Raw genomic sequence first — 9,661 nt, 5'->3', positions numbered from 1 at the left:
CTGACATCCCACCTCCCTCCCCACCCTGTCCTTCTGGGTTGTCCCTCTGGCTTTGGGTTCCCCATCTATTTTACATATGGTAATGTACATGTTTCAATACTGTTCTCTCAAATCATCCCACGCTTGCCTTCTCCCACTGAGATCAAAAGTCTGTTCCTTACATCTGTGTCTCCTTTGCTTCCCTTCATGTAGGATCATTGTTATTGTCTTTTTAAATTCCATATATATGCATTAATATACAGTATTTGTTTTTTTCTCTATGATTGGCTTCTCTCTGTATGACAGGCTCCAGATTTATAAAGACAGTCTCTTCAACAAGCTGTGCTGGGAAAACTGGTCAACTACATATAAAAGAATGAAACCAGGTCTTTTTCGTGGTGCCTTGGAGGCTGTCGGCTACTTCAGAATGAAGCTAAGCATCTCTTTCCAGGCCACTGGCTGCCAGAAACTCATTGAAGTGGACGATGAGTGAAAACTTCGTACCTTCTACAAGAAGCATATGGCCACAGAAGTTGCTGGTGACGCTCTGCGTGAAGAATGGAAGGGTTATGTGGTCCGAATCAGTGGCAGGAACGATAAGCAGGGTTTCCCCATGAAGCAGGGTGTCTTGATCCATGGCCAAGTTCTCCTGCTACTGAGTAAGGGGCATGCCTGTTACAGACCAAGGAGGACTGGAGAGAGAAAGCACAAATCCGTATGGGGTTGCATTGTGGATGCCAATCTGAGTGTTCTCAATTTGGTCATTGTGAAAAAAGGGGAGAAGGATATTCCTGGACTCACTGATACTACAGTGCCTCATCGTCTGGGTCCCAAAAGAGCTAGCAGCATCCGCAAACTTCTCAGTCTCTCTAAAGATGATGTCTGCCAGTATGTTGTGTGAAAGCCCCTAAACAAAGACGGTAAGAAACCTAGGACTAAAGCACCCAAGATTCAGCATCTCGTGACTCCATGAGTTCTGCAACACAAATGCCAGCATATTGCTCTGAAGAAACAGCGTACTAAGAAAAATAAAGAGGCTGCAGAATATGCTAAACTTTTGGCCAAGAGAATGAAGGACGCCAAAGAAAAATGGCAGGAACAGATTGCCAAGAGATGGAGGCTGTCCTCTCTGAGAGCTTCTACTTCTAAATCTGAGTCCAGCCAAAAATGAGATGTTCTAAGAGTAACAAATAAATACAATCAGACATCAAAAAAAAAAAAAAAAAAAAAGAATGAAACTAGAACACTTTCTAACATCACACACAAAAATAAACTCAAAATGGATTAAAATTCTAAATGTCAGACCAGAAACTATAAAACTCTTGGAGGAAAACTTAGAATACTCGCCGACATAAGTCACAGCAAGATCCCTTACGACACACCTCCCAAAGCATCTGAAATAAAAACAAAAACAAACAATGGGACCTAATTAAACTTAAAAGCTTTTACACAATGAAGAAAACTATAAGCAAGGTGAAAAGACAGAACTCAGAATGGGAAAAAACAATAGCAAACAAAACAACTGACAAAGAATTAATCTCCAAAATACACAAGCAGCTCATGCAGCTCAATACCAGAAAAACAAACAACCCAATCAAAAAGTGGGCAGAAGACCTAAACAGACATTTCTCCAAAGAAGACATATAGATGGCTAGTTTTGTAGTTAAAGTGAGAGACTCTTCCTCTCACTTAACACTTAAAGGCCATTTTAGGGTAACTGACTGACCTAATTTCAATATTGTTGTGTCTCAGGGAACAAAGATGCTTGAGGAGAGGGAGAAAGATCGGGGGCGGGGGGGGGGTGGACATCTGCCAGATAGAGCAGTCAGAACACACACATTTTTAGGTTAAATTCAAGGTCATATAAGGGTGTGGTCTGTGGCTCCCCAAAACAATTATAATAGTAACACCAAAGATCACTTATCATAGATCACCATAACAAATATGACAAAATGAAAAGGTTTGTAATATTGCAAGAATTACCAAAATATGACACAGAGAGACAAAGTGAGAAAATGCTGTTCGGAAAGTGGTGGCCACAGACTTGCTTGATGCAGGATTGCCACAAACTTTCAATTTGTCAAAAAAAAAAAAAAATCGCAAAACATAACAAAGCAAAGCATGCCAAAAACAAGGTTTTCCTATACCAGAAATTAAACGCTTCCCTGCAGAAGAGAGGTACATCACCTCTGCTTTCATTTCATTGGCCAAGGCATATCATGTGTCTACTTCAGTGTTGAGAAAATCAGCAGATGGAGACAAGCCACTGGGTGAACACTGGTCAGTGGGAGGAATAGCCATTGCACAGTAACCTCGGCACTTTGCTCTGAAATTCTATATGCACGTGCAGATGGAGTGAATAACCAGAAAGAAAGCAGTGATAGATCAAGATATCTTGCAGTCCAGGCCAGCTCCCTACCAGTCATGATGCACTGGCTGCAAACCTGGAAGCTTCTCTGCTGCTCATCTCCCTGTTTTTGGACTGCACTGCCTTCACACCACGATGGAGTGCATCCTGGGAAGCCCTTCAGTGGTCCTCAGAGACAAGCTGGCCCTGGGAAGTAGGTTGGGAAGATGCACTGTCCTGACTTCCGTGGTTGAGGCCTGAGGTGGTGAACTGTCTCACTTTCAGACTTGAGGGCCCTCCATACAAGCATTCACCATGGCACAGGAACCACGCTGCATGGTTATGTGAATGTCACATTTGGGCAGCAGAGTGAGGAGCTGAGAGAAGAAAAAACCCCTGTGTCCTGGCACTCAATTTGAGAGAAGTCAGATGTATATCTGAAAGTAGTTTATTTCTTTTTATTTCACTTTCTGTAGGTTCATATTATTCTTGTTAGTTGAACAAGATCATTCTCCTTATGTAGCAAAGCACCACGGCAGATCCCGGTAAAACAAAGCCGTGGAGACTGCCCAATGCCCCATGCTCTTGCCAGGCCCTGCCCAGCCCCTTGGGAACCTCCATACAGTCCTCCATGTGGATGCCCTCCTGCAGCCTCACCATGTCCTGGACCCTGCCTGGACTCATGAAGGTTCTAATGAGATGCATATTCAGAACTCCCTTGTAATGGGAAATAAGGAGGTGTGAAGAAGTTACATCTCAACAACTCCCGAGATTTGCAGTAGGATTTCCACAAAGCAGTGTCAGGAGTCCCTCTTCCTCTGTTCACAGCCTGACTGCCAGACCTCTACTCACCCATCTTTTGTCACTCATCACTTCCTAAAACACCAGATTAGTAAATATACCAAGATTGATATCAGGGAGGGGAATGTATAGATAGCCAGGCAAAATCTTGTATACCATAGATATTCAAGATGTTGGATGCTCAGTTGTGTCCAACTCTTTGTGACCCCATGGACTGTAGCCTGCCAGGTTCCTCTGTCCATGGAATTCCCCAAGCCAGAATACTGGAGTGGGTAATGATTCACTTCTCTAGGGGATCTTCCCAACCCAGGGATCGAACCCAAGTCTCCTGCATAGCATGTGGATTCTTTACTGTTTGAGCCACCAGGGAAGCCCTGTATATCTAAAGGTAACACATAAAATAATAAAAAAAAAATGATTCAGGGAACTCTGCTTTCAATATTCTGTAATAACCTGTATGGGAAACAAATCCAAAAAAGAATGGGTATACATTTGTATATAACTGAATATATCTATAATGAGCATATATACAATGCATACGTATAACTGAATCATTGTGCTATACACCTGGAACTAACACAACATTGCAAATCAACTTTAATATAAAATAAAAATTAAAAATGTAAGTGATTAATAAACATACTGAAACCTAAACTTACTCGTATTCAAATGATTAACACTGTAAACAAAGCACTCATTTTTACCTTCATGGCTGTTTTAGAAAGCAATAATACCCACTTTGGAAAAAAATATAGTCAAATATATAAACATTCTGTGCAGGCAAATTTCACTATTTCTTAAACATAATAGAAATATTCATACTCTTGATCATAAATTTCACTCCTTGGGATTTCTTGTGGGGAAATAAACCACATACACAAAAAGGAAGTGGAAAAATTACAAGTGTTCAAAAGTTGTGGAAAGGTTAACTAAAGTATGGTACATCTATACAGAGAAAATCTTTGCAGCTATTAAAAAAATGATGATACAGGAAATACTCATGTATCACAGTCAAGCAAAAAGTAAATATACACTGCCATAGTTTTGAGCATGGAGTGGCTGTCATATTCCATTTTGGATATTACTATCTCCTTCCCAAATATTCTACAAAAATCATGTACTGTTTTTAAGATCAGAAAAATGTTAACAAAACATTTTGGCATGCATTTGTTATTGTAGGAAATGACAATCATTTGTACAGGGTTGTTATATGCTCAGCTTATTTAGGTACAAGTTTCTCAGGTGGAAGTGTTACAGTGAATTTTGTCTTTGCAGGCAAATTTTTCTTGATGCTTTTGGGAACAACTACAATGTGGGTAAGGTACCTCTGCTTAACTTCTCACCAAAACTCTTACCCCAAAACTATTCATGTAGGAACTTAATCAATAGGCAGTGAGATGTAAGCATCACTAAATATGGCAAAGGGGGAAATGAAATGTCCTGTGTTCCCGCCAATCCTGTCTTTGTGGACTCGCTTTGAAGCTCTGGTTGGCTGGGTGGATGAGAAGGCTTTCATGGTGTCTTCTCTGCTGCTGTAGTCAGCTTCCCACTAAGCCAGTGCACTTGGATTTTTACCTACTATAGGATCTATATTTAGTTTAATGCTCTATGCTTGCCACATTTCTTCACTGGATTGTCCTCAAATGTGTCTGTCTCTATCTCCCTGTCTATTTATATATCATCTATTTATTGCCTATCATCTCCATCTATCTACTTACCTAACTCTGTCTTTCTGTATCACTGTGTCTGCTGCTGCCACTACTTGGTCACTTCATCCTGTCTGACTCTGTGGGACCCTATGGACTACAGCCTACCAGGCTCTTCTTCCATGGGATTCTCTAGGCAAGAGTACAAGAATGGGCTGCTATGCCCTACATCCAGGGGATCTTCCCCACCCAGGGATCGAACCTGGGTCTGCTGCATTACAGACAGATTCTTTACTGCTGAGCCACCAGGGAAGTCCATCGCTGCCTCTATCATCTTTCCATTTCCATCTATCTCTATTTATCATTGATCTATTTATCCATATCTACATATGTGTGTGTGCTTGTTTGTATTTATGTATGTATGTGTCTTATCTATCTATCTATACCTGTCTCTGATGATCATCTCTTTCATGTAAAATGCTGGGATAAGTGGGTATATTTTCTTTCTTTCTTTTTTAATTTAAATTTATTTATTTTAATTGGAGGCTAATTACTTTACAATACTGTATTGGTTTTGCCATACATCAACATGAATCCCCCATGGATGTACACGTGTTCCCCATCCTGAACCCCCCTCCCACCTCCCTCCCTCTGGGTCATCCCAGTGCACCAGCCCCAAGCATCCTGTATCCTGCATCGAACATGGACTGGCGATTTGTTTCTTATATGATATTATACATGTTTCAATGCCATTCTCCCAAATCATCCCACCTTCTCCCTCTCCCACAGAGTCCAAAAGACTGTTCTATACATCTGTGTCTCTTTTGCTGTCTTGCATACAGGCTTATCGTTATCATCTTTCTAAATTCCATATATATGCATTAGTATACTGTATTGGCGTTTTTCTTTCTGGCTTACTTCACTCTGTATAATCGGCTCTAGTTTCATCCAACTCATTAGAACTGATTCAAATGTATTCTTTTTAGCGCGGGCGGCTGTGACTGGCGCATTTAGCGTGGGCAGCTACCCCACGTCCGAGGTCAGGGGCAAGTGGCCGAGAGTGCCAGGCTGCAACGGTGCAGGAACGGCCAAGAGAAGCTACCCTATGTCTGAGGTCAGGGGCAGCAGCTGGGAGGAGCTACCCCACGTCTGAGGCCAGGGGCGGCGGCTGGGAGGAGCTACCTGACACCCGAGGCTAGGGGCAGCGGCTGGGAGGAGCAACCCCAGCTCCAGGGAGCAGTGGCTGTGCAGGCACAGGAAAGCCTAGAGGAGCTATTCGATGTTCAAGGTCAGAAGGGGCGGTGGTGAGGAGATATCCCTCGTCCAAGGTAAGGAGCAGTGGCTACACTTTGCTGGAGCAGCCGTGAAGAGATACCCCACGCCCAAGGTAAGAGAAACCCAAGTAAGACGTTAGGTGTTGCAAGAGGGCATCAGAGGGCAGACACACTGAAACCATATTCACAGAAAACTAGTCAATCTAATCACACTAGGACCACAGCCTTGTCTCACAATGGTGAGATCACTGATCTAGACCCTGACGTCTTGGAATGTGAAGTCAAGTGGGCCTTAGAAAGCATCACTAAGAACAAAGCTAGTGGAGGTGATGGAATTCCAGTTGAGCTATTACAAATCCTGAAAGATGATGCTGTGACAGTGCTGCACTCAATATGCCAGCAAATTTGGAAAACTCAGCAGTGGCCACAGGACTGGAAAAGGTGATTTTATTCCAATCCCAAAGAAAGGCAATGCCAAAGAATGCTCGAACTACCACACAACTGCACTCATCTCACACGCTAGTAAAGTAATGCTCAAAATTCTGCAAGTCAAGCTTCAGTAATATGTGAACTGAGAACTTCTAGTTGTTCAAGCTGGTTTTAGAAAAGGCAGAGGAACCAGAGATCAAATTGCCAACATCCGCTGGATCATCAAAAAAGCAAGAGATTCCAGGAAAACATCTATTTCTGCTTTATTGACTATGCCAAAGTCTTTGACTGTGTGGATCACAACAAACTGTGGAAAATTCTGAAAGAGATGGGAATACCAGACCACCTGATCTGCCTCTTGAGAAATTTGTATGCAGGTCAGGAAGCAACAGTTAGAACTGGACATGGAACAACAGACTGGTTCCAAATAGGAAAAGGAGTATGTCAAGGCTGTATATTGTCACCCTGCTTATTTAACTTCTATGCAGAGTACATCATGAGAAACGCTGGACTGGAAGAAGCACAAGCTGGAATCAAGATTGCCGGGAGAAATATCAATAACCTCAGATATGCAGATGACACCACCCTTATGGCAGAAAGTGAAGAGGAACTAAAAAGCCTCTTGATAAAGGTGAAAGAGGAGAGTGAAAAAGTTGGATTAAAACTCAATATTCAGAAAACAAAGATCATGGCATCTGGTCCCATCACTTCATGGGAAATAGATGGGGAAACAGTGGAAACAGTGTCAGGCTTTATTTTTTTGGGCTCCAAAATCACTGCAGATGGTAACTGCAGCCATGAAATTAAAAGACTCTTACTCCTTGGAAGGAAAGTTATGACCAACCTAGATGGCATATTGAAAAGCAGAGACATTACTTTGCAAACACAGGTCCATCTAGTCAAGGCTATGTTTTTTCCAGTAGTCATGTATGGATGTGAGAGTTTGACTGTGAAGAAAGATGAGCGCCGAAGAATTGATGCTTTTGAATTGTGGTGTTGGAGAAGACTCTTGAGAGTCCCTTGGACTGCAAGGAGATGCAACCAGTCCCTTCTGAAGGAGATGAGCCCTGGGATTTCTTTGGAAGGAATGATGCTAAAGCTGAGACTCCAGTACTTTGGCCACCTCATGCAAAGAGTTGACTCATTGGAAAAGACTCTGATGCTGGGAGGGATTGGGGGCAGGAGGAGAAGGGGATGACAGAGGATGAGATGGCTGGATAGCATCACTGACTCGATGGGTGTGAGTCTGAGTGAACTCCGGGAGTTGGTGAGGGACAGGGAGGCCTGGTGTGCTGTGATTCATGGGGTCGTGAAGAGTCAGACACGACTGAGCGACTGAAGTGAATACTCCATTGTGTATATGTACCACAACTTTCTTAGCCATTCATCTGCTGATGGACATCTAGGCTGCTTCCATGTCCTGGCTATTATAAACAGTACTGCGATGAACATTGGGATACACGTGTCCCTTTCCATTCTGGTTTCCTCGGTGTGTATGCCCAGCAGTGAGATTGCTGGGTCATAAGGCAGTTCTATTTCCAGTTTTTTAAGGAATCTCCACACTGTTCTCCATAGTGGCTGTACTAGTTTGCATTCCCACCAACAGTGTAAGAGGCTTCCCTTTTCTCCACACCTTCTCCAGCATTTATTGCTTGTAGACTTTTGGATTGCAGCCATTCTGACTGGCGTGAAATGGTACCTCATAGTGGTTTTGACTTGCATTTCTCTGATAATGAGTGATGTTGAGCATCTTTCCATGTGTTTGTTAGCCATCCGTATGTCTTCTTTGGAGAAATGTCTATTTAGTTTTTTGGCCCATTTTTTGATTGGGTCGTTTATTTTTTCTGGAATTGAGCTGCAGGGTTCGCTTGTATATTTTTGAGATTAGTTGTTTGTCAGTTGCTTCATTTGCTATTATTTTCTCCCATTCTGAAGGCTGTCTTTTCACCTTGCTTATAGTTTCTTTTGTTGTGCAGAAGCTTTTAATTTTAATTAGGTCCCGTTTGTTTATTTTTGATTTCCAAGATTCTGGGAGGTGGGTCATAGAGCATCCTGCTGTGATTTATGTCGGAGAGTGTTTTGCCTATGTTCTCGTCTAACAGTTTTATAGTTTCTGGTCTTACATTTAGATATTTAATCCATTTTGAGTTTATTTTTGTGTATGGTGTTAGAAAGTGTTCTAGTTTCATTCTTTTACAAGTGGTTGACCAGTTTTCCCAGCACCATTTGTGAAAGAGATCGTCTTTTCTCCATTGTATATCCTTGTCTCCTTTGTCAAAGATAAGGTGCCCATAGGTGTGTGAGTTTATCTCTGAGCTTTCTATTTTGTTCCATTGATCTATATTTCTGTCTTTGTGCCAGTACTATACTGTCTTGATGACTGTGGCTTTGTAGTAGAGCCTGAAGTCAGGCATGTTGATTCCTCCAATTCCATTCTTCCTTCTCAAGATTGCTTTGGCTATTTGAGGTTTTTTGTATTTCCATACAAATTGTGAAATTATTTGTTCTAGTTCTGTGAAAAATACCGTTTGTAGCTTGATAGGGATTGCATTGAATCTATAGATTGCTTTGGGTAGTTTACTCATTTTCACTATATTGATTCTTCCAATCCATGAACACGGTATATTTCTCCATCTATTAGTGTCCTCTTTGATTTCTTTCACCAATGTTTTATAGTTTTCTATATATAGGTCTTTAGTTTCTTTAGGTAGATATATTCCTAAGTATTTTATTCTTTTCGTTGCTATAATGAATGGAATTGTTTCCTTAATTTCTCTATTTTCTCATTATTAGTGTATAGGAATGCAAGGGATTTCTGTGTGTTGATTTTATATCCTGCAACTTTACTATATTCATTAATTAGCTCTAGTAATTTTCTGGTGAAGTCTTCAGGGTTTTCTGTGTAGAGGATCATGTCATCTGCAAATAGTGAGAGTTTTACTTCTTCTTTTCCAATTTGGATTCCTTTTATTTCTTTTTCTGTTCTGATTGCTGTGGCCAAAACTTCCAAAACTATGTTGAATAGTAGTGGTGAAAGTGGGCACCTTTGTCTTGTTCCTGACTTTAGGGGAAATGCCTTAAATTTTTCACCATTGAGGATAATGTTTGCTGTGGGTTTGTCATATACAGCTTTTATTATGTTGAGGTATGCCCCTTCTATTCCTGCTTTCTGGAGAGTTTTTATC

The 9,661-nt window shown here is 41.5% G+C and overlaps 1 pseudogene; it reads left to right on the top strand.

The window, feature by feature from the left end:
* Positions 1–406: 406 nt before the first annotated feature.
* On the top strand, positions 407–1,306 carry LOC109558060 (small ribosomal subunit protein eS6 pseudogene; annotated as a pseudogene).
* Positions 1,307–9,661: the final 8,355 nt, after the last annotated feature.

Source organism: Bos indicus, chromosome 4 (assembly GCF_029378745.1).
Source record: "Bos indicus isolate NIAB-ARS_2022 breed Sahiwal x Tharparkar chromosome 4, NIAB-ARS_B.indTharparkar_mat_pri_1.0, whole genome shotgun sequence".
NCBI classification, from domain to species: domain Eukaryota; kingdom Metazoa; phylum Chordata; class Mammalia; order Artiodactyla; family Bovidae; genus Bos; species Bos indicus.
The sequence above is the reverse complement of the archived record's forward strand: the minus strand, read 5'-3'. Positions and strand labels throughout refer to the sequence as shown.